At 36.0% G+C, this 25,365-nt stretch overlaps 1 protein-coding gene and 1 long non-coding RNA gene across 5 annotated transcripts in view; one reads left to right on the forward strand and one right to left on the reverse strand.

Annotated features, from left to right (window-relative positions):
• AFF3 (ALF transcription elongation factor 3) overlaps window positions 1-25,365 on the forward strand; it is a 669,714-nt gene that overhangs the window by 322,851 nt on the left and 321,498 nt on the right. The gene's annotated exons all lie outside the window — the stretch shown is intronic.
• Window positions 12,795-14,385, reverse strand: LOC130455794 (uncharacterized). The gene is made up of 2 exons (XR_008913917.1): window positions 14,112-14,385; window positions 12,795-12,930 (listed from the first exon to the last, which is right to left on the reverse strand). It is a non-coding gene; the product is annotated as an uncharacterized LOC130455794 (long non-coding RNA).

A 25,365-nucleotide genomic window follows, 5' to 3' on the forward strand; every position in this document is an offset into this window, starting at 1 on the left:
AGAATGGAGACTATAGTCATTGGGTTTTGAGGAACACAGAAACTCATCATGAAAATCAATAGCTAGAGACTAGCCATTACCAATTTAGGCTAGGATTAGAAGTGTCAAAATTCAGATAACCCACAACTGTCATTTTCCCAACAATTCTTTTAAACATCACAGCCAGCCCTCTTTTGCCTGCCACCTTAATTTTCAATTTCCAGCATTGTTTATAGTTTTTTTTTCCAATTTAAGACTTTGTGTTGTTCCGGGGTTAAACATATAATAAATACTCACAAGTATGAATTCCACAAATAATGGGTTTAACCCTTTGTTTGCTACAACCTGTAACCACATTAACCTTCAGCTCTGTGGGAATGAATACTAATTACCATTATGAACAGTTCTTCTCATTATGTTCCTATTTATGGTATCTTTTATGGCTTGCTAATTGCAAGCATACAAAACAGAAATGTTTGAAGCTAAATAATGTAAACAGGGATGTAATTGATTTTCATGTTGAATAGTTTTATTGATTTATTGTTAATTACAATCTCTCAAATCTCTGCCCAATTAATCCATTTAATTTATTGAATATTAGAGTAGTAGTTGCTATTTTTCATAGTATAAGTTTGGTTCCTTTGTAATCTTTAAAAAGTTTGCAGCATAAACAAAATTGCAGGTATACCCTTATTATATATTCAAATATAATATATAAATTTACCATTGAATTTATAAAAGAAGAGAATCCTGAGGTATATAAAGAAGGTTAACCTCCTAAAATCTTGGAATTGAAGGGTATTTTAGTGTTTATAAAAGTCCAACCTGTCTCTCAAAGCAGGAATCATTCCAGCAGCATCCTTGACAGATTTAACCTCACTCTTAAAAAAAATTATTAGTAATCAGAACCTTGTTTTGTGGGATATCCCATCCCCTTTAGTGGGTGTCATAATTTTAGAGGTAGAAAAGACATGAACCATTATTACAGAAGAGGAAAATTAGGCCAGAGAGTCACCTATGGTCAACAGGTGTTAAGTGATTTAGCTTGAATATGAATTAGTCTTAGACACTTATTAGCTGTTGTGATCCTGGGTGAGTCACTTAACACTGTTTGCCTCAGTTCCTCATCTGTAAAATGAGCTGGAGAAGGAAATGGGAAACCACTTCATGATCTTTGACAAAAAAATTCCCAAAATTGGGTCAGGTAGAGTCAGACACAACTGAAAATAACTAAACAACAATGAATCCAAATCCTTTTAACATCAAACCCACCATGCTGTTCCACCATCTATATTAATGAGAAAGAGAAACTTTTAAAGAATTCATATATATGTAAGAAAGAAAACTTAGTGAGAACTCTAAAAGAAAGTGGAAACCACTAACAATTCCCATTATACAACATGGTATATCAAAAAAGGACTGAAGATTTGGATTTAAATGCCAACTTTGACACTATTAGTATGACCTTGGACAAATCACTGTACCTCTATCCAATTTAGTTTCTTCGTCTATATATAAAATGAGGTCTTTCTTGTATTGAATTAAAGTTTGCTTTACTGTTATGTTACTCCATTAATTCTAGTTTTAACTCCCAAGAATACACAGAATAGATTTACCTCTTTGCATATATTATTTATATTTACTTTTCTTCTCAACTGCTCAGTCTTCTTTTCTCCAGAATAAATACTCACAGATTCTTTCAACCATTTTAATGTACCATTGTTTCTATATTCCTTATCTTGTTTGTATCAGTTTGTCTATGTTCTCTTTTAAAATGGAGGTCCCTAAAAATAAACTTTGTATTTTAGATTGAGCTGACTTAATATTCTACAACCTCAGACACCGGCACCCTAGGTTAAACAGGAGAAGGCTCTGAAAGGTTGCCAAAGATGTAGATAAGAGAATCATCCTCACTTAGTATGTAGGTATTCTCTGAGGTCACACTTGGGTAGACCTGTATCACAGTATGGTACCCAAGGCTCCCACACAATCATACATGGGAGGGAGGGAAGGATGGAAGAAAGGAAGGAAGGAAGGATGAAAGGAAGGAAGGAAGAAAGAAAGGAAGGAAGGAAGGAAGGAAAGAAGGAAGGAAGGAAGGAAGGAAGGAAGGAAGGAAGGAAGGAAGGAAGGAAGGAAGGAAGGAAGGAAGGAAGGAAGGAAGGAAGGAAAGAAGGAAGGAAGGAAGGAAGGAAGGAAGGAAGGAAGGAAGGAAGGAAGGAAGGAAGGAAGGAAGGAAGGAAGGAAGGAAGGAAAGAAGGAAGGAAGGAAGGAAAGAAGGAAGGAAGGAAGGAAGGAAGCGAGGAAGGGAGGGAAGGAGGGAGGGAGGGAGGAAGGAAGGAAGCAAGGAAGCAAGGAAGGAAAGGAATAAAAATATATAAGCATTTATTAAATACCTACTTGAGTCTAGACACTGAACTAAATGATTTACAAATATGTCCTTTGATCTTCCCAAGAACCCTTTGAATTGTTGCTATTTTCTCCATTTTACAGTTTAGGAAATTAGGGCAGAAAGAGTTAAATGACTTGTGAATGTCATACAGCCAATGAATGTCTCAGGCCACATTTGAACTCAGGTTTTCTTTAATTCAAACTTAGCATTTTATCCTTTGTGCCACTTAGCTGTCTGTTGGGTCAATATGAAACTCATGAAAGAACACTAGACACTCCTTTCTCCACTCCCAGCCATGCTGCTCTGCTTCAACTTCAAGTCCTCACCTACGTTTTTTGCTTTCCCTATTTTTCCAACACAGAGTTCTGCAACCATAGGCTAAAATCTCAGTATAGGAGTTGTTATTCCCATGACTTTCACTGATATCTACTACTTTAGGATAGGGAGTCATCTTACTACTGTGACAGAGGCTAATGAAAGACCTGGAGAGTACAAAAATCAGTGACCAAGAGTCAGACTCAGACCCAGATGATACAGTACCAAATGGTACAATAATAGTTGACCAAAACAGTGATGAAGAACAGGAACCCTATGAGTACATCAAGCTCTATGATAAAGTTCACAAAGATTTAGATGAGTGAGACACAAATTGGCATAGTGAACACCTGAATTCAGAACAAACAAGCTTTTCTGATTCTGATTCTGTTGAAGCAATTGAAAACATAGGAAACTCTTTATCAGTAGAGAAAATACTGTATATTGCAGGATTCAGTAGTTATGAAGAATTTTGTAAGAAATATAACTTAGGGGACAGTGACACTGAATTGGAAGTAATATGATAGAGATCTTGGTACCAGGACTTGTTTAAGTTCTATAGGGTAGTAAACAACACAAAACCTTATAAGAACCCAGATTGATACTAGGCATAAGATCTGACACATGATCCATGAAAAAAACTTAAATCACATCAGGAAAACTCATAAGCCCATAGTGACAATCCCTGGCTGAAAAAAAAACTGATACAAGTCCATAAACCCCAGTAAATGTAGATTTAAAACATCCAAGAAGCTATTGGAGCATCTTACCCAAACAAAAATTATTGCTTGACACTAATTATCTGAAACCATAAGCGCCAAAACATATTACCAATATCCCTCATCCTCTACCTTTAAAAAAAATCTTTCCAGGGGGAGGAAGAAAGGGAGGGCATCCCATGGAGATATTAACTAATAGCTTCACACATCTCATGTTAAACATCACTATGCCCATGATAACACACCAAAAGACAACTTAATGGAAGCCCAAGAATCTGTACAAACACAGACACCCCAAGAACAACCCTTGATAAATAAACATAGAGACCATGAAATCCAACAAAATCACACAAAAAGAAATAGAGATACTGAACAGAGACATGAAACTGAATTAGAATAATGCCCAAGATGGATAGTATATATTTGGATAGTATATATTAATTAGATCAGGGAGGATTAGCATAGCCTGTGAAACATAGAAGTGGTTCCTTGCAGAACCTGGGAGTTTATTTGGGTGGATGTAGAATCCCTTAGAATTACTAAACCTATACACAAATTTCAATGTAAAGCCTAGACTAAAATATCATTAACCTCTACAATCAACCACATAGGAATAAAATAATCTCCCTTACAATCACACATTAAGAAAGTTACTTACATTCATTACATAAAAAAAACCTCACTTGTACTTATGTGGATGGCACAAATATCCTGTATAAAGTTTCACTCACATGCATCATAACATTCACTCTTACATGCATGCACACGTTAATCTTACACACACACATGATCCTGTAGTTCCGGATACCTGAAATCATCTTTCAAGGTGAGATGACAGGTAAGTATGTATCCTGTAAAGGAAAAGGCACCCTGGACCTGTGACAAACTTCAAGCAATACTGAAGGATGGAAGATACAGGGACAAACTGGAAAGAATTTTGAATCAAAGACATTATGGGGAATGAACTTCAGGAAAATGGGCCATGTAAGATTAATCGCCGATCACATTAACTTCACATATAGAGAAGTACATTCACATGCACATTGGAATAAATATGCATCCACCACAACATATCTAGAACACAAATAAATTTTACACTGACATTAGGGGCTGTGCCATAAATAAAGACAACCCATAAATTGTATATCTGTAAGTAAATCTCTACTACCAGCAGATATATATGTATATATGTATTTAAATAATATGTGACATATGTAAATGTGTAAAAATAGCAGATATGTGCATATATATTATATATATATACATATATATAGCATAATAATGATCTAATCCAGTAATAGAGATAGAAAGGAGAGTTAAAGGGAGAGTTAAAATATTAACCATTAATAGGGACAGAGTAGTTTAGGGTGGAAAAGGGAATCATTGTAACTAGAGAGGTAACATAGGGACAGAATAAATCAGATTTCATTAGATACAAGTTTATATATATATATGTATGTGTATATATGTATATATACATATATATACCTATAAATGTTATGAATTGTTACATTGGAATTAGCATTATATAAGTCATAGGATAGTTCAATTTTACTTAAGATTTGAATTATATATTGATTGCAATAGGAATGACTTTTGTATTAAGAAATTGTTATGTTGTAAAAAATTTTGATGCCACATAATCCTAACCCTCTTCCCACAACTCAGTCTTAGCATAAGATAGGAACTTAGATTAGCAAATAGACAGATTAGTATGAGATTTATTATTTTGGGAGAGGGGAGGTAGATGGGAACAATAGGGATTGAGTAATTAGTTGTCTGCTTCATGCAGTGTGCTTATCTCTTCCTTAATCTTTTTTTCTTTCTCTAATGACTAGTTTTGCATTATTTTCAAGTCCTCTTAGCCTTTGACTTACAATAAATATAATCCCACATTTATTCATTGCTTGTTAAATTTTTAATTGCTTCTTCTGCCAATGCATTCATTCATCCAGCCCCCCCCCCAAAAAAAAGTACTTACTAAGTTCAATACACTTTGTATCTTTAGGCAAGATTAGCTTTTTCCCAAAAAAGTAGCAAATGCTAGAATTTAGGATGTGGATAACTAAGACAAGTTACAAGATATCCTTTTGTGTGAGGCAAGAAAGGTTTAGTGGGAAGCTGGATATCTGTAGTACAATGTGTATTTTTCAGTTAAGCTATTGTTATTTTTCCCCTAGGCTTTTAAGCTATAAGCCAGATAGAAAATAACTTCAGCTAATTTGTATTCATTCTTTTTTAACCTAATTTGAGTGTTCCTATTCATATTTTATCATAAAATGATCATTTTTCCTTTAAATAGTCTTGCTGCATTAAATGTGATATTATTATAGCCTACAGTCATTTTTTCCCAAAAGAACAAAGCTCTAATTTTATAATAAAAGTCTATAGAAAATAAGGATTCAATATGCAGAGAATTTGTTTAGTTCTATAAGGTAAGGTAAGCCTGTTATTGAATGTTATCAGCCAATTGTCTCTTCATGGCAAGGCAGAATTAGACACAGCAAAAATGGCTACCCTGTGGACAGATCATACTAGAATGGTGAAATCCCTGCTAGACGGTTGTGTCACCCATGTGTGGTCCAAGCAAATAGCAGCACTTCAAATATTTCTTTATGTATGAGAATATCATCCTCAAGGTATTGGGGAAAACTGTAGTTGGGTAAATGGATACCATTGAGACTCCTTGGTATGGTAGATGTTCCCAATCCAAAGATGCTTCTCCATCCCTCCCAGGTCCTTAATTTTGAATTTTTTTTCTGAGATCTTTTACTTCTTCTGACTAGAAGGAAATGTGGTTCATTTACACCTTTGAGAAAATTTCAGACCATATCTATTTCTTTCCTCCAACTTCTTCTGCAAAAGTTATCTTAGGTTATTGCATAGAGCCTAGCCCATTTTTTCCTTTATTATAGACTTGTGATTTCATCAATATAGGAAAATTCTACATGTAAAAAGCCACATTCTCTACTACTTAATAAACATATATTATTCAAAAAGGTGATTCCAGAGGACAGATGATGAAGCTTGCTAGCCACCTCCTGATAGAAAAATAACTGCCTCAGGGTGCAGATTAAAACACACTTTTTTCCAATGTGCCAATGCAGAAATCTCTTTTCCTTGATTATATAGGTTTGTTTAAAAGGTTCTCTTTCTTTTTTTCCCTTTTCTTTATTGTGAATGATAAAGTAGAAAAGAGAAAAATAGATTTTAATTAAATTTAATAAGAAAGAAAGAAAACAAGAATGAGATATATGTTGAATGAATTGATATGATTTAAAAAAAAAAAACAGAAGTTTATTAAAGGAACTTAGAAAACAGAGATGCACAGGTGGCTACAGGGAAAATCCTTTAAGGAGGCATTTTCTCTTCCTAGGGCTTGAAGGCTTATCTACTCCTTAGGAACAATGGCTACCTTCTCTTAGCATTGTCCTCTCAGGGAGGCTAATCTATATTTCTAGAAATAAGTGTATCTTTTTTATGAGCTCAGAAGCAAGGACAGAAGTGGGGAAGACTTGAAGGAACTAAGACAAAGGAAAATGTCACTTCTCATTTTAGGTGGAATGGAGGCCAATTTCTAAGGTAGTTTCTCATGTCAAAAGATGAAAGATACATACAACTCCCCTTGCCTCTTTGACGCAGCAAAATGGATGACTCTATGAATGGCTGAATAGAGAATTCCTTGGCATAAAATAACTATTGATTTCAGGCTTAATATAACCCTTTTCCAGTCCAAATCATGTGTGTGTGAGAAATATACAGTTAGATCTACTATCATCAAGTCAGTACTATCTGGTTGTACTTTTTAAAAAATTCCCTCCTTTCACAGGGAGGTACATAAACAATGAAGTTGAAGTGTTTTCTTTCCTCTTAATATCTTTCCCTCTTTTTTTTTAAAACCTTACCTTCTGTCTTAGACTCAATACTGTGTATTGGTTCCAAGGCAGAAGAGTGTAAGGGCTAGGCAATGGGGGTTAAGTGACTTGCCCTGGGTCACATAGCTAGGAAGTGTCTGAGGTCAGATTTGAACCCAGGACCTCCTGGCTCTAAATCCACTGAGCCACCTAGTTGCCCCCTCTCATTTATTTTTCATAGACACCTACATATGCATACATGGGGTAAAGAAATATCTTATTGTTTCATAGCTCTTCACATGAGGCACCCTTGGTAGATACCCATAGCTCCTATAGATATTCCAAGGACAAGTCTCTCCCTATGTTGTTTCAGATCCTTTCCAAGCATTCTTATAGATAAATAATATTAATGTCTCTTGATGACTATCTTCAAATATTTTTGAAGGGCTATTGTAAGGAAAAATAAGATTTAGTCTTCCTGGTGTCAAAAGTCAAAACTGGAAGAGAGATTTAGACAAGGTGTAAGGACAAACCTTCCTAAAAAGAGCGCTTCCAAACTGGAATAACTAGATGGCCTCTGGGTTTAGAGTGTTCCCCTTCTCTGGATATGTAAACAAAGGCTCCATGACATTTGGCAGGAATGTTGAAGAGGGAATTTTTATTACAGTATGTTAGACTAGGCTAGGGATTTTTACCCTGGGGTCTCTAAACTTGGGTTGCTTTTAATGTTTTGATTGTTTTTCGATAAAAGTAGTTTCCTTTATGTAATACCCAGTGGAATTGCATGTCGTATATGGGAAGGGGTGGGGTAGGGCAGGGAGGGATAGAATAAGATTCTTGTAACCAAGGAATACTGTTCTAAATTGATGAAATAAAATTAAAAAAGAAAGAAATAGGCAAATGCAAAGAAAAAAAATTACTTTCCTTTGAAATCCTATGTTTTTTATTTTACTTAAAAAAACAATTCTCAAAGGGAATCTGAGGAATACTCTAGTGAAAGTTATAAGATCTTACAACTTTTTCAATAGTTAGCTCTTTCATGAGAGACAGCATGGCTTAATGCATAGAGTTGGCTGCTAAGTCAGACACCTAATGATTTTATAATACTGGCCAAATCTCTTTCAAAAAGTAGCTCAGGAAAATCTCTTAGTTAATAAATTACAGAGCACCGGTAGTACAGCAGACAGAGCTCCAGACATAGAGTCAAGAGGACCTGGGTTCAAATGTGGCCTCAGATACTTCCTATCTATGTGCCCCTGAGCAACTTACTTAAACCCCAATTGCCTAGCTCTTACCACTCTTTGTCAGTGTATTCTAAGATGGAAGTAAGGGATCTTTTTTTTTTCCTCCAGTTTTTATTGTCATGCAAAACACACTTCCATATTGGTCATTGTTGTAAGAGCAAACTCATACATAACCAAAACCAAAATAAAACCAATGATACACTGATGTGGAAGACTCCAACAGTTCTTTCTGTGGAGGTGGAGAGCATTCCCATCACAGATCTTTCAGGATTGGCCCACATGGCTGGGAGTAGCCAAGTTTTCGCAGATAATCATTATCCAATATTGCTGTTATTGTGTACAATGTTCTCCCAGTTCTGCTTATTTCTCTCTGCATCAGTTAAGGGTCTTTTTTTTGATAGAGGAAATCTCCTCATTCAAAATTCCCTACACCAATGAAAATACTGAGTTTGGAGCCAAGGAGACTTGGCTTTGGATTCTGACTCTATCCCTTGATATCTATGTGATCTTAGCCAAGCCATTTAGCCTTTCTATATCTGAATTTCCTCATCTATAAAACAAGAGGGTTGAATTAGATAACTTCTAAGTTTTCTTCCAGTGCTAAATCTGAGAGAAGAGAATGGATAAGGCCACCATTGTGATTTTTGCTTTCCTATATCCTATCAAGAATTTCTTTATATAGCCCTGAAAGACACATTGGTACAGGTAAAATATTGAAGTTGTCAGAGTTCAAAATTTAAAAAAAAATCTTGAAATGCTTTATTATGTCCTTGTACATAGATTTTTTTTGTTTTTTATTTTAATAAGAAATTTCCACACAAGTTTTCCAAAGTTATATGATCCATATTGCCTTCTTTCCTTCTTCCCTCCTCTGTCTTGGAACTGACAAGCAATTCAATCTGGGTTATACTACCTAATTTTTTTTTAAGAAAAAAATATCTAGGTATGAAAAATCTTTATCAGCTTATGGAGGTGTCTACAAGTTCTTCACTCATATTTACTAAAGCCATCTTCTCCTCCATTGGAGTCACACCTCTACTCCAGCTGGTTCCCAGCTAGAGAATACAAGCATTTATTTATAGCATATCCCCTCATATTTCCCCTACAGACGCAGATTTCTCAGCAAATCTAACAAAAGTGTAATATTAAGCCAAAACCAAGTGTATCCAATTTCTTTTAGGTCTGTGGCTCAATGTCTTTTAAGCTCTTAACACTTGTTCATTTTCATGGTTCCTTAAGTAAAACAAGCACATCACTGAACTTGGCCTGGGGGGACCATGAGATGCAATGGAAAGAGTATTGAAGAAGAGTCATAAGACCTGGATTCTAGTTCAAGCTGTACCAACAACCCACTGTGCAACTCTAGGCAAGTCATCTAATCCTTTGGTCCCTGAGATTCTTCATTGCTAAAATGATGATAGAAATCATCATGATCATATATGGTGATATTTGTGAAAGTACTTAAAATATAAATACCATTAAAATGCAGTTATTGATTAATTTCTCTCATACCTATTTTATTTTTTAATTTTATTCACCATAAGTGAATGGTTTTCATTAAAAATATTTTATATTTACTCTTTTTAATTACATCACCTCCCCTCCCCCTCAACATACATGTATTGAAGTTTTGACCTCCAACTTCTACTAATTCAAAATACAATGAAAGATAATAAAGTTTTCTTCCCAAATTGACAGCCGATTTTTTTTTCTAGGAACATTATTTACCTTGAATAAAAATACCTCCTGGAAGAAAAGAATGTTATAGACAAATAACAAGTTAAGACTCATCTTTTTAAAGTGCAGCATTATTAGACATTTTGATATCTTACCTAAAATATTCCCTATCTCTTTGATTTCTCCTCTATTAGTTTCCTCCAAAATATTTCAGTTGTATTTTCTGTTGTGAGCACATTTGTTTCTATTTTTGAAAGTCACAGAATCACAGAGAGTTGAAAGGGACCTTGGAGAGCATCTAATCCAAACTACACGAATCCATCTCCTATAAAGCATCCATGCCAAATGGTCATTATGCTCAAAAAACTTTCAGGAAAAGGCAGAGTGCTACCTCTTGTGGGATCACATTCTATTTTGGATAGGCCTAATAGAATTTTCTTTCTTACCTGGACCTTAAATTTGCCTTTCTGCAATTTTCAATTAGTTCCTAGTTCAGCCCTATGGGGCCCCAAAATAAGTCTAATCCTTCTTTCATACCCTTTCAGGCATTTGTAGACACTTATTATATCATCCCTAAATCTGTTCTAGGGTAAGCATCTTCAGTTCCTTCAGATGACCATTCAATAGTGTAATCTCACTGTTATTCACAATCTTGGGTGTTCTTGATGCTTTCCTTGTTATTAATGTTCTTTCCAAAATACGATGCCAAAATTAGAACAAACTACTTCAGATTTAGTCTAACCAGGACAATGTACATCGGAGTTATTACTTCCTTTACACTAAATCATTAGAATCTCTTAAAGCAGGCTAAGGTTGCATTACAGTTTTTTGCCTTTTTCTTATATTACTATATTGGTGATTCATAATGAACTTGTATTGTACTAAAACTCCCAGAAAAGTTTTCACAGTAAAACCTCCCTCATCTCATATTGTGGAGTTACTTTTCAAAGCCAGGCATGGAATTTCATTAAATTTCATCTTTTTTTTTCTTCTTTAGTTTCATCCATCATTCTATCCTATTGGGATTAATCCACTTGATCTTCCAGTCAATATGTTAGCCATCTTTCCCAGGTTTCTTCTAGGTAAAAATTTGATTGACATGTCATATATATCCTTATCCAAGTCATTGATTAAAAAAATAAATAGTACCAGTTCAAGGACAGATTTGGTCAGAGTAGAAGCAGTAAAGGGAAGTACATACTCCCTCCAAGTAGACATGCATCCATTAATGACTACTCTTTGGAACCTATTATGCAACTGGTTCTAAGTAAAATACTATTATCATATCATCCACATGTTTTCGTCCTGCCCAGAAAGACACCATGATGGACTGTGTAAATTCATTTCTAATATGTAGGTAAATTGTATCTATAGCATTTGTCTGATCTACCAATATAGCAGTTTTGTTTTTTTTTTTAAAGTAAATGAGATTAAGTTGTCATGACCTGTTTTTGCTTAAAAAACTTCAAAAAAGCCAGGTTTCCAAAGATTCTCATATATACCTATTTCCAGAAGGCATCTGTCCATTAGATAAATTAGAAGAAATCCTATCCCTTATTTTTAGAAGCTTGCTGTTCTTGTTTATTAGGTTTCTCACAGTGCTCTTTATACTCAAGTATTTATAATCTTCTCAGCCTTATTACTAAACTTGTGTTCTTCACATGTGATAGGTCCAATGAGAATATAATGGTAATACGTAAATGACTTTCTTAGTAACAACTCACATTTATGTAGTCCTCTAATGGGTAACTAACACTTTGCTCACAACAACTCTGTGAGGTATGGCAAGCATTATCATCACCATTTGAGAGATGAAGCAAGTGAGGTACAGAAAGGTTATGTGACTTCCCCAGGGTCATAAAGCTACATACTATTAGATCAGGTCCTTGATGACCATTTTTTCATGGGAAATCATCAGATAACCATCAGTAGAAATCCTTTCTCAATGACTATAAACATCTATTTTCCTTGGTTCCAGATAATATTTTGAGTTTCCTTCTAGCCAGGAGCAAAGTTTAAACTCCTGTTTTCCAAGCAGAAATTGTACATAGAATTTTCCTTTTATAGTCTTTCCTCATCTCTTCTCTTAATATTACCTTTCTCCTTCTCTATTTCCCCAGCCCTTTACCTTACCTTACATTATCTTTTCTCAAGCAGCTGTAGCATCATACCGAGTCACCAATTCTTATGCTAGAACTCCTGCCTAACCTAAACATTCCTATTACCAAACCCAGGCCCAAAATTTGAGATCCTCTACAGGGATTGCTAAAGTAGAATTAGCATCTTTATATGAGTCTTTATGCTCATCAATAGTGGCTTCTGTCTCTTAAAACATAAATAATTATGAAAAGTGAAATGAGTAGCACCAAAAGAACATTATTTATAGCTACAGAACTAATGTTTGAAGAATTACTTGTGAATGTCTACTTCCAGAGATAAATAAAAATGCAAAATACATAATGTATTTATACTTTTTTTTGAGTGAAGACTTCTCTAGTTCAGAGAGGGGAGGGAAGGAGGTACCTCGGAATTTTGATGTAACCAACAAACACATTAATAAATATTTTTTAAAATTAATTGACTGAATATACTCTTGGAGAAATATGTAATTACCTTTTTTAAAATATAAAGCTAGGAATTTTTTATTATAATGTCTCTGAGAGCATCTGAAGTTTCCTGTCTCAATTGGCATCCACTTGGCAGTGAAACAAGATCTTCTGTTATTTTTCTCTTCTTTATTAGGTGAAATGCTATTTACAGAATTAAGAAAAATCAAGTCAGTAAATACCCAATTACCCCACCCACCTCCAAAATATAGTTTTGTAGATTATTTTTAACATATACATTTGTCTATCCCTTCTATTCAGAGACCCTGTCACTTTTTCTTTTGCTTTTAATTTCAAAAGCATTGTTAAAGGAACTGCTTTTCTGTTTAATTTCCTTTTAATTTAATGAATAAAAGTTAGTGAAATCTCATTGCCTCTTTGTATATGTGTGTGTGTGTAGAATATTCATGTTTTTATTGGACAAATTCTATTTGAAATACAAGATATTTTGAGTAGGCATAAATACCAAAAAAAAGATGCCATTTATACTAAATAGAGCGCCATTGGAGAATGGCTCTAGTTCAGAAATTCATCATTAATCTGCATTCATAGACTATCAGTAACTGGGAGAGAAATAAAGTATATAAGGAGGATGGAAAGATTTGCAATCAGAAGAGATTTTTATCACTTTGATGGCTGTCATAGTTCAAAAATATATTTTGTTTTCATTAGAATCTAAGGGAAATAATATCCAATTGCACAGATTCAACAGAAATACTGAACATCATCCTTTTACTGAAGGAGGGGTATGGGGGAAAATATTGGGTATGTTTAGAGGAGCATGTCATAGGAAGGATAGAGCTCTTATTTCAGTGTCCTAGCATCTGCTTGTCACTCTTAAAGTAACAGATGCTTTTTTTTTTTTTTGGTGGAGGCAGTGTTGCTGTGTATGTACTTCATCTTTATTCATTCCTCAATTACTAAAAGTATGCTTGCAGCCATAGCCTCTGGGTTTGTCCACAGAATAAAAGATTTGGTAGCTAATTAGATGATTGGTCCCAATGCTGCTTCCATCAACATGTTTGTTGTCAAGCAATGGTTTTTTGGGGGGTAGCAAGTCTCGTCTTACTCCTCTTAAAAATGCCACATCTATGCCCCTTTTCACACTTTAACATAAAAATGGTGAATTATAAAGATTAGCCTGTTCTATAGAATAGAGGTCCTGTTCTACAGTGTCTAAACATAATCTGTAGTTGATTTCCTATCTTGACGACAATCATTTTGAAGTGACTGACCCTTTAGGATAAATATGCTAATTACAAATTAAAATCAGAGTTGCTGTCAAGAGTTTTAAATAAAAAGCAAGACATAGAGGCAATACGTACCAACACTTCCATAAGTAAGCTTATGAGGTGGATTTAAGAAACAGATATTATTATGTCTGGTAATTATTCCAAATATTTCAATGATATTTTGTTGCTAATTTTCTACATAACTTCCTATGGATTTGAATAAAAATCATATGTGTTGAATAAAAATGTAGGGTCCTTAATTTGTGTTTCTCAGACTTAACACTTTGGACAGCATCCTAGGGTTGTTAAGAGGTTCATTTCTTATGTCAGGTAATTTCCATAAAGTACTTTGTAAAATGCTGAACAGAATGCCAACTATTAAGATTCTGATTCTGATTATTATTCTTGGAATTTTGCGCACCACTGTTCCACCTTACTGTGAAGTGTTGTCTCTCCAACGACAGGATCCTCGAAAGCCAAGAATGTATTTTATACTTCCCTCAAATTCTACAATTGACAAGTACAGTGTTTTTCACATAGTAGGGGCTGAATTATTATATTATATCATATTATGTAATATGTTGTGTTATATAATGTTATGTTATACTGTTATATGTAAATATATTTGTAATCACTACAAAATGATTAACCTAGCCCTCCATTGCTTCTTTTATCAGAAACGAATAGGATTAACATAATAACTAGCAGTTTTTCTGTTCAGATAAAAAAAATTGTTTTAAACATCTTTATGAATTGGATATATCTCTGACAGGTAAAATGCTATTTTAGATGCTGCAATGTGTTTCATATATTATTCAGCATTCCTATTAGGCCTGAATATCTTTAATATTATTACTCAGCCAGTGTGTTTCAGATACAAAAATGGGCTGGTCAGAATGTGTATGTCATCCAGGTTTATAGTAGGAATGACGTCATTTATCTAGCATGAAATATACAATTCTCAGCCTTGTGATGAATGCCCTCTTCAATCTTGCTCCCATCTGCCTTAACAGTATCATTTCATAGTACTCCTCTTCACATATTCACCATTCCAGGCAAACGGACTTGCTGATCATTCCCAGTATGTGCTATTCCATGTTTTGCCCCTAGACCTTTGCACAAATGGTCCTCCATATCTGGAATATACTCTCCCCATCTTCACCTTATGAAATCCCTAGTTTCCTTCAAAACTCAGCTCAGGGGTCGTCCTGATTTCCCCATACACCCCAGTTATTAATATTTTCTACCTCTTGAAATTTCTTTGTATTTTAGTACTTAAGTACATGCTATATTTCCTAGAAGAATAGAAGACCTTTGAGGGTAGAGAAGGAGGAAGTGTTTTAATTTTTTGTTTTTGTTTGTACAGTAGCAAGGATATCCATGGTGCACAGAAGCTCTGTTTGACCATGCATGATCCAGGGAATCAATGAATTCCAATTGCTAAGTCTTGGTCCAAAGTTTAGAGGCCACTCTATAGTTCAAATGCCCATGTGTTTTTCACGTGTTTAGCACTCTGAAAACAGTGAACTTTTCTTCCTATACTATGATTTAAGCAAATTTCAGTAATAATAATAATAATAAGAGTAGATAGCTAAAACATTTATTAAGAACTTAGTATATGCTAAGGATTTTGCTAAATACTTGAATATAAATAGAAACAAAAGGAAAGACAAATCTTACCCCCCAAAAGTTTACTTTTTAAAGAGAGAAATACTACATAAAAGGGAGCTAAAAATGGGAAATGGGTTCCAAAGTAATCTGGGGTGTCATGATCTGAGTCAGGTTTGGAGTGAGTGTTTCCTCAAAAGGAAGTTTTCATCAAAGGCCATTCCAGGAACAAGTTTGCTGCTCAGAGGAGGAAATTATAAAAGGAAAGGCATCACCATTATGAGAAAGCCACTGGGGTAGAGGTTGAAAAGTAGTCCCCGGGAGTCATTGATTTCATTGTTATCATGGTTATTGTCATCATTATCATTCTTTGCCCATTATCTAAGTATCCATAAGGGATTCCTGAAAGTAAACACGAATCTCCTTGTGATAGTTGGGCAAGTGTTACCTCCTCCTTCATTTTATGGATAAAGAAACTGGAGCCACAGGGGACAAAGTGACTTCCTAGAACTGGTTTCTGAACATATATATATAGAGAGAGTATTAGTGAACAAATTCATATTTATAAATGTACTCTCATAACTTGCTTTGAAAAATGCACTTTAGTAAATATTTGATAAAGTCAATGTCTTTCAAGAGTGCAAACAATTATTTCCTAGCTTATGCATTACAAATTCAAATTTTCTTCATGAAGGGCTCTAAAAACAAAGTATACATTAGACAATGGCAGCACTTGACATTCTTGTACATTTGATGCTTCTTCTGCTTCTCTTCATTGGAGGCTAAAAGTACTTTGCCCATTCACCTCTCTTTATTTTTTGTATCATAATCTTAATTATCAATTATATGTAGAAACGGTTTTTAACATTTATGTTCTGACATTTTGCAATCCAAATTCTCTATCTCTCTTTTCCACCTCTTCCCCCTCCCAAAGTTATCTGATATAGATTCCACATGTGCTATTATACAATAATATTGCCATATTCATCATGTTTTGAAATAAGACACATCAGACATGCAAGAAGAAAGTCATGAAGGAAATAAAGTATAAAAACCAGTATGTTTTGGTCTATATTCATACTCTCATCAGTCCTTTCTATGACAGTAAATAACATTTTTTCTCATGGGTCCCTTGGTGTTGTCTTGATTCTTTGATTGCTGATGATAGTTAAATAATAGTTGATGATCATACAATACTGTGTTTACAATATTGTGTACAATGTTCTCCAGGTTCTGCTCACTTCACTTTGCGTCAGCCTTTCTCCCTATTTATGTTTAAACCTACCTTAATATCCTTCTGCTATGTTGGTTAAAGATGTATATATTGATGGATCAGCTCAATAAACTAAATGTCCAACTATATATTCTTTTGTCCAGATACTAGTCATTCTTTGTCTATTTGACTATTCCTTATCAGATTGCTAGACCACTTTTCTCTAGTTTAGGAGGCTCTGAAATAATCTAGGAAGATCAAAAATAAAGAGAAAACTTCATCCTCAATGGGAATTTTGTATTTAGATTGTGCACAGAACATCTTCTAAAAACGATAGCAAACAAACATAAAACAAGTCACTTCATCTCTCTATACTTTCCTTTTCCTAATTTAAAAAATGAGAAAATTAGAAAAGATTACCTCTAAGGTCTTTTCCAGCTCTAAATCTATGATCCATTCTTTTCTTCTGCCTTCTTCTTCTTCTTCTGCCTAATGATAATAATGATAAAGTTATTTCCATAAGAAATATATGTCACTATTATCTATAAGACTATAAGGTTACATATATACAACATAAAATGTAGTGTGAAATTTAGAGGAGGGATACATTAACAAATATGGAATAAAAAGGAAGAAGATAGTCAAAAGGAGGCTTCGTGGAGGTGGTGGAACAGGCTTAGCCTTAAAGTTCAGTACAGATTCAACAGTAACAGAGAAGAAGGAAGGACATTGCAGACAAGGGGAGTTATGGGAAGGGGAAAAATAGGCATGAAGTTGGAAATTAGATCGATTTGCCCTTAGGAGAGTGAGAAAACTGACCTAATTAGAGTGAAGGGAAAATGTTAAAGATTACTGAGAAATAAGCTTGACTATAGAGGGTAGAACAAAATTATAGATAGCCTTGAGGACCAGCCAGAAAATTTTTGGCTCAGTGTGGTAGAAATTAAGGGACCAATGGGAAGCTAGATTGCTCAGTAGATAGAAAGCCAGATCTGGAGATGGGAAGTGCTGAGTTCAAATATGACCTTAGAGCCTTTCTAGCTGTGTGACCCTGGGCAAATCACTCAACCCCAATTCCCTGGCTCTTACTGCTCTTCTGCTTTGGAACCCATACTTAGTATTGATTTTAATACAAAAGATAAGAGTTAAAAAAATAAATTAAGGGACAATTGGAAAAATTTTTTATAGGGGAGAGATATGCTGAAAGTGATGTTTAAGCAAGGGTAGCCTGCTAGTGGTCAATACATGAGCCTACAGTCAAGGTGAAGACAGGTGCCAATAGTATAATTATATATTCCCTCTTTTGGAATACTTATCTTGCCATGTCTGTGAGAGAGAGACAATCAGAAAGAGTGACCTGGAGGCCAGGAGTGGGGTTAGGGTGCTTGTGGTCTTTGGGGAGTAAGGAGGAGTAGAGGGGTGGAATATATATATATATATATATATATATATATATATATATATATATATATATACACACACACACACACACACACATATATATCCTCCCGTAACAACTGGAGTCCCATGCCCCATGTGCCACAAACTGAGTCTTCGGACTCCAAAGCCACATGAGGGTACACCGTAGATGAAACTGCACAAAGACAATAGTCATTTTCGATCACCAAGAGACTACCACTATACTATATGTATGATGTAATTATTTTGGAACAATGAAGTAAACATTTATGCCAATCCTGGCTCAATGCCTTCAGAACCTTGAGAAACTCACTTAATTCTTTTGCATCTCAATTTCCTTATAAAGTGGGGCTAATAATGTCTGTTCCCTACCTTCTCTGGAGAGATGTTTTGAGATTTTTATGGAAAATAAATCTTTTAAGTAACTAAAAAAGTCCTTTCTAGTTTGTGTGCAAACAAACCAAAGTGTTGTGCACTCAACAGCATTATTATTTTATAATAAAACTTCAGCCTTGAAAATGACCGATCAAGTAAAGAGTTAAAGTTCTGTAGTAAATAAAATGTGTGCCTCTTCGGCTTTGGTGGAATGACATTCCATTTCCCAAGGATTCACTGGAGTCTTTACTTCTTGAGCCTTGCGTCTTCTAGCCCTCTGTGCTTGGCATGGTAATTAGCACCTTGTGCTTTCTTCCATTTGATGCTCCTGGCGATTTCTTCAGCTACTGTTACCCAGAGCTCAGATTCTTCTTTTTTTTCCTGGCAGAATGTGAGCTGGGTATATTTATATGGCAGGGATTGGGGAGGGCAGCTCTGTGAGAGAGGGTGGTGATGGGCAATGCTTCTGAGGAGCACAATGAACTGGAATAGCTAGCTTTTAATTGAAGGCTCATTGGAGTTTCCATGAGGTGAGACTGTTATGACAGATTTCAGAATGTAATGATAGGCAAATGAGTTGGGTTCATCAAAGTCAATATAAATACTGCTCAGCAACTTGGCATGCAATAACAACCACATACACACACACCAAAAAGGAAAACCCAACCATGCAAAACACAACAGTGTAATTAAAACTTACATTCTGCAGATCTTATTCCATACTGAAGAAAGTAAAATTTTGTGGTGAAAAATATGAGCCCTGGTTTTTTTTTTCCCTGGATATACATCATATGTAAGTTCTGAATCATTTTAACAAACACAAAAATTGGTGGCTTATCATTTAAACGTAGGGACAGGATTTTACTATAACTGAACATAAACATGAAGAAGAATTGAGAAAGACCAATGACCCCTCCAGTCCCATTCTGAATCCATGTTATGCAGAGCTTGAGTTTGGGAAAAGATGGATTGCACCTCCTCCTAACTCAGGAGAGCCTTTATCCATCTCCCTACTCATAAGGAGCCTTTCGTCCCTCCTCCTCCTCCTCCATCCACCTCCAAGGAGTCAGAGGCACATTCAGGATCTGCTGTAGGCAGACTGTGTACATGTAGTTTAAAACCAGCACTTCCTGAGTCTGCCTTTCAGAACACCCTGACCCTGACTGAGTCTTGGAACCTTCCCAGAATAGGAGAGACAAGGGAGGAGAGGAGTGAAGGGCAAGATCCTGAAAGAAGAAACCACAAATGTATTCTGTTCTGGAAAAACACCATGCACCTAGCTCCAAAAGTAAATATTTTTCCAACCTCCAATTATCAGAAGCAGTGCTAAACTGAGAGTTCTCCTGTGTTAGGCACATGGCTACTGTAGCCTCACTGTCTTGCCAGTGGAACAATGGAAAACAAATGGGTGTGGGTAGGAGGAAGTCACAAAAGGAACTTGCCATTTATATAAATCACATCAAATGTAATTAAACTGTGGCATTCAAGAGGGAACTTAGCTTTATGGAGTCAAACCCCAAAGTTTAATTTAAACAGGCTTTTTCAGTGCATCACTTTCTTCCAGGCAAATCTACAATGAGAATTTGTTCCCATTATCCTTGATTGAATCAAAAGAGTGATTTTAGAAAACATTCCTTTTTTAAAAAATTAGTGACATGATTAGCTTAAGCAGCTTATCACTAAGCTAATAATAATAATAAGTAAGTTGGGACCTGAATTGGGTTAGGGACAGGGAAATACAGTAGGAAGAGCTGGACCACTCACCATCAAAGGGTCATAGGATTTAGACTGGAAGGGACTCTAGATATCACCCAATTCAAGATGAGGGAACTGAGAGGTCTAAAGACATTAAGTGATTTTCCCAAGACCACAGTTTAAGAGGTAGGAGCTAGGATTCAACCCCAGGCCATTTGACACCCAATCCATTACAACTTTGTCATTCCTCTTTGTTTTGAGATGCACCCCCTCCATTCCACCCCTGCCCCAGTTAGCTGCTTGCATAGGTTATTTCCTGATGTTTAGGTCCTCAAACCAGAACAAGCTGTTACAATTTACTTTTAAGCTTGTGATATCTGTAATTATAAAGTGCCAGTGTAATGATATAGCCCGGACTACCCTTAATAAAAATTCTCTCCTGGCTGTGGCAAAATTGGGTAACTAATACATTAATGGTGGAGTTGTGAATTAATTCAACTATTCTGGAGGCAATTTGGAGCTATACCCAAAGGGCTATAAAATATATATATCCTTTGATCCAATAATATCACTGCCAAGTCTGTGTCTCAAAATGATTAAAAAATAAATAAATAAATAAAGAGAGGGACAGGAAAGGACCTACTAGTACAAAAATATATAGCAACTCTTTTTTATGTAGGCAATAAATAGGAAATTGAGGGCACATCCATCAATTGGGGAATAGCTGAATAAATTATGGTATATGATGGTGATGGAATACTATTGTGCTGTGAGAAATGATGAACAGGAGGATTTCAGAAAGAGCTGGAAAGACCTACATGAACTGATACAGTGGGAAATAAGCAGAACCAGAAGTACATTGTACACAGTAAGAGTAATATTGTAGGATGATCAACTTAGCTACTCTCAGCAATATGGTGATCCAGGACAATTCTGAAGGATTTATGATAAATAATGCTGTCCACCTCCTAACGGACTATTAGAGTCAAAATGTAGATCAAAACATACTATTTTTCACCTTAGTGTATTTGGGTTTTTGAGTATTCTTTTATAACAATGAAAAATATGGAGACAGATTTTGCATAATAATACACGTATAGCCCAGATCAAATTGCTTACCATCTCTGGGAAAGGAAAGAGAAAGGAGAGAGACAATACTAAAAATTTTAAAGTAAATAAAAAATATATTTTTACTACAATACCAATTGTACCAGGACCTCAACTTATCAGTACTGTTGGAGTAACTCTGTTAAAAAGCATACTTCTAAAAGAATAAAAATTTTACACGTACTTCTGAGCTCCTCTTAAAAAATCTCCTTTTACCAGATCAATCCAAATGACAAATATTTAAAATCAAAAAGTATTTAATTAAATAATATCAAGATCATAACAAAGTATCAATCATGTATTTAACATTTCCAAATGACTTCTAATCTTGTACATCTCTTGGGAGCCCTCTCCATTGTTCCCCACCGACTCCTCCATCTTTTGAAACAACAGGGGCCCTCCTCACTCTTGGAACACTGCTGGAGAAATTCTCCACAAAAGACTTGCCAGTGCTGAATTAATAGACTAGTAACTAGAGACCACAGTCGAGGTTGCTGCTTACTTCTTTTGGCTCCATAGCTGCATGCTAAAGTGTGCTAAGGTCTCTTGTTGCTACTGTCTCTGCTGCCTGAGTTAGCAGCTGCCATATTTCCCCATCTCTCTTGTCTTTGTGCCAGCTCTGAACTAGCCTGTCTCTATTATAAGACTCCCCAGCCATTTAAGGATTCTGCAAGGATTCCTACCAAAGTCCATTAATAGGCTTATAGGAAATGTAGTTCAATGAATTTCCTCCAGGCTTTTTGTTAGCCCTAAACCTTATGGGAGTCTAGCATCTGCCCAAGTCTCAGACCTTCTACAGTGGTGTTTCGGAAGGTTGGCTTGTAAGGTAGTAGAGGCTCCTAATGTGACTTTGTATGCTATTTCCACAGAAGTACCTAAACAAGTCTGGTTGGGTCTATAAAGCAATTCCTGACCCGAGAGATGAGAACTTAATTTGGCACCAGGCTCCAAACCTAAAGCAAAATATTGCAAGAGGAACCCAAGCAGGGGTGTGTGGAAGGAAATTTGAACAAAAACCATTTCTAACTTTCCATCGTAACATGCTTTCTCAGGGTCAGACATTTCCATTGTGCCCACAACTTGTTAGCACAATGGGCAGTACTTTGCCTTCTATGATTTATAAACATTAGTGAGGAAAGTAGAATGGAGTGATTTCTGCAGAGCTAAAGTTCTTTTTGAGTCATAACTTACTAAGTGACCTATAATGTGGTAGACTTGACTTAAAAGTTTCCAGGCTGTACTCAGAAAAACTAATGAGAGTAAAATGCCTTGGGTACATAAATGAATATGTTGTTCTAAAGCAAAGGTTGGCGAAGCATGTGAATATATTTTGGGGGTACACACGTGGAACTTAATACTAAATATTTTGGTGGTAGTTTCCTTGTTGGTGCTATGTGTCAACCCAGGTTTCCACTAATAAAAAATGACTGTAAAGGAATTTAGAGATCATTTAGTTCAGCCCCTTCATTTTACAGATGAAGAAATTGAGAGCTAAAAAATGAAGCGACTTGCCTTAGGGAACACAGATTTTAAGTAGCAGAGCCAGTATCCTAACTCAGACCATCTGACTACTGATCCGATGTTCTCTTCTACCCCAGCTTTTTACTGTGACATGCTTTGAAAAAAATGCTTTTTTGGGGAAAGATAATTTTAAAGACTTAGGCTCACAGCAGATTCATTTTCATGAAAGCTGATAAAAGAGTGTCATTTTAGAAGAAAGGGCAAATTACAAAACCAATTGGACTTTTATTATGTTGCTCTTTATGAATGGGTCTCTGTGTCATCTTCCCACAGAAGTGATAACATAATCACAGAATCCTAGACTTGTAAATGACCTTAGGAGTCATCTAAGCCAGCCTACTAAAATAAGTATACAACTGTCAGAATTTAATGCTGAAATTTCTGTATTTAGAAATTATTGTGTCTGGTAATAAAGTGGGGAGAGGATGAAGTGAAGCTCTTTTACTTATTTCATCACATCAGCGATTTATTGTGACAATACCGTCTATTGACACAGATAACAATCCTTCCATGCTTTAATGAGTTGCTAGAGGATAAGGACTTGAATTTATATCAGTGTTATGGGAAACTCAAATGAGTAAACTCTCTGAACTGATTCAGGCCAGCACCTTTATTGCAATTTATAGAGGATTACCTAGGGCTCTGAATAGTTAAATAACTTTTCTGGCGTCTTAGAACCAGTATGTGACAGAAGTAGGATTTGAACTTGGGACATCCCAACTCATTGCTATCCTCTGCATGTATTGCTCTGACTTAAAAAGTCTTCACTCAGTGACCAACCTATAATAATTTATCCAGGAATGTCCTCTGTTAAGGAATGTACAGTTGCGTTTTTTTGTTTTGTTTTGTTTTTTTCAGTGGTATAGTCTGTAAGAACCTCCAGACTCCACATCATCTTGAGACATCAGTCAGATGTTAGTAGGACCTCAGCGTTCCTCCTTCAGATATTTAAGATAAGATTTTAAATTATAATCGAGAGGAAATGAAAATGATGAGGAATACTCACGTCAATCATATCTATTCCCCTTCCCCAGCACTTGTCTTGCTTTCTCCCATGTTTGTGCCTTTGTTCATTCCATTCTTTTATGCCTAGAATGGATTCCTTCCATTCCTCTATCTGCTGAAGTCCCTCCTTTCATTCCATGGGGCTTTCACTGGGCACAGGAGACTCCCCATCTGTGGTCAGGCCCCAGCAGAAGTGGCACCTACACCACTCCGGCTGAGCAGACAAGGGCAGGGCCAACACAATTCTATGGCGACTTTCTGCATAGCAGGCAGGCAGATCCCAATACTGGCAAGCTCAATAATACCCATGCCTCTGTCTGTCTTGTCATCAGGCAAAAGAGCACAAGTGCTTTTGTTTTTGGTTGGTTTAAACATTTTAAAACCCTTACCTTCTGTCTTAGCATTGATACTAAATTGGTTCCAAGGTAGAAAAGTGGTTAAGAGCTAGGCAATTCAGGTTAGGTGATTTGCCCAGAGTCACACATCTAGGAAGTATCTGAGGCCACATTTGAACCCACATCCCCTCTACTCTAGGCCTGGTGCTCTAGCCACTGTGCTACCTTGCTGCTCCTGTTCAGAACCCTTTAGAGAAAGCTGTCCTTTCCCTGCATAGAGGATAGCAGTTGCCCTTAACAGAGCAAGCAGCAACCAGAATTATAAGCCTCAGGGACAGTGGGCACAGATGTCCAGTAGTACTGGCAGGGCCAGCAGGCACAGATAGGAATCCCTTTGGCAACAGACTGGTAGAAGAGGCAGCAGATACAGATATGGGCCACACTGGCAGTTGGGGTTGCAAGGAGGGAATCAGTAGAGAAATTAACTCCAATAGCAGCAGAAAGTGGATCAGCTCCCAGTAGCAGAAGAAGAGCTGGATACTGGCATATACAGTAGCAAAAGGCAAGCCCTCAGTAGTCTATTGCTTATTATAATTTAAAAGTGTCTCCTCCACATTGCAGTCAATAATTACACCCAATGATAATTGTGCATTTCTTCCCCAAAGACGGTTTGGAGGACCCAGGAATGACAAAATCTTCTTTCGTTGGTGCTATATTCAAGTCATGCCTACCACCTGTGAACATCTTCTAAAGCTCTGCCCTATACCCTCTTCTCCTTCAATACTATTTGTTTGGCAATTGCATCAATTCCTGTGTAAAAAGCTAACTATCATCTTTATAGAAATGATTTCTCTAATCCTAACCTCTCTTCTGACCTGGATTTGTCTATCTCCATCTGCATCTTTGTCGTGCATCTCAATCTGGAGGTCACGTAGTCATCTTACAATCAGCATATCCCAAACTGAACACATTAGCTTTTCCTCTAAACCTTCCTCTCTTTCTAACATCCTTATTACTGTCAAGGATACCATCACCATCCCCGTAACCCAGGCTTGCAATCTGGGTGTCA

This window comes from Monodelphis domestica, chromosome 8 (genome assembly GCF_027887165.1).
Source record: "Monodelphis domestica isolate mMonDom1 chromosome 8, mMonDom1.pri, whole genome shotgun sequence".
Lineage (NCBI taxonomy): Eukaryota > Metazoa > Chordata > Mammalia > Didelphimorphia > Didelphidae > Monodelphis > Monodelphis domestica.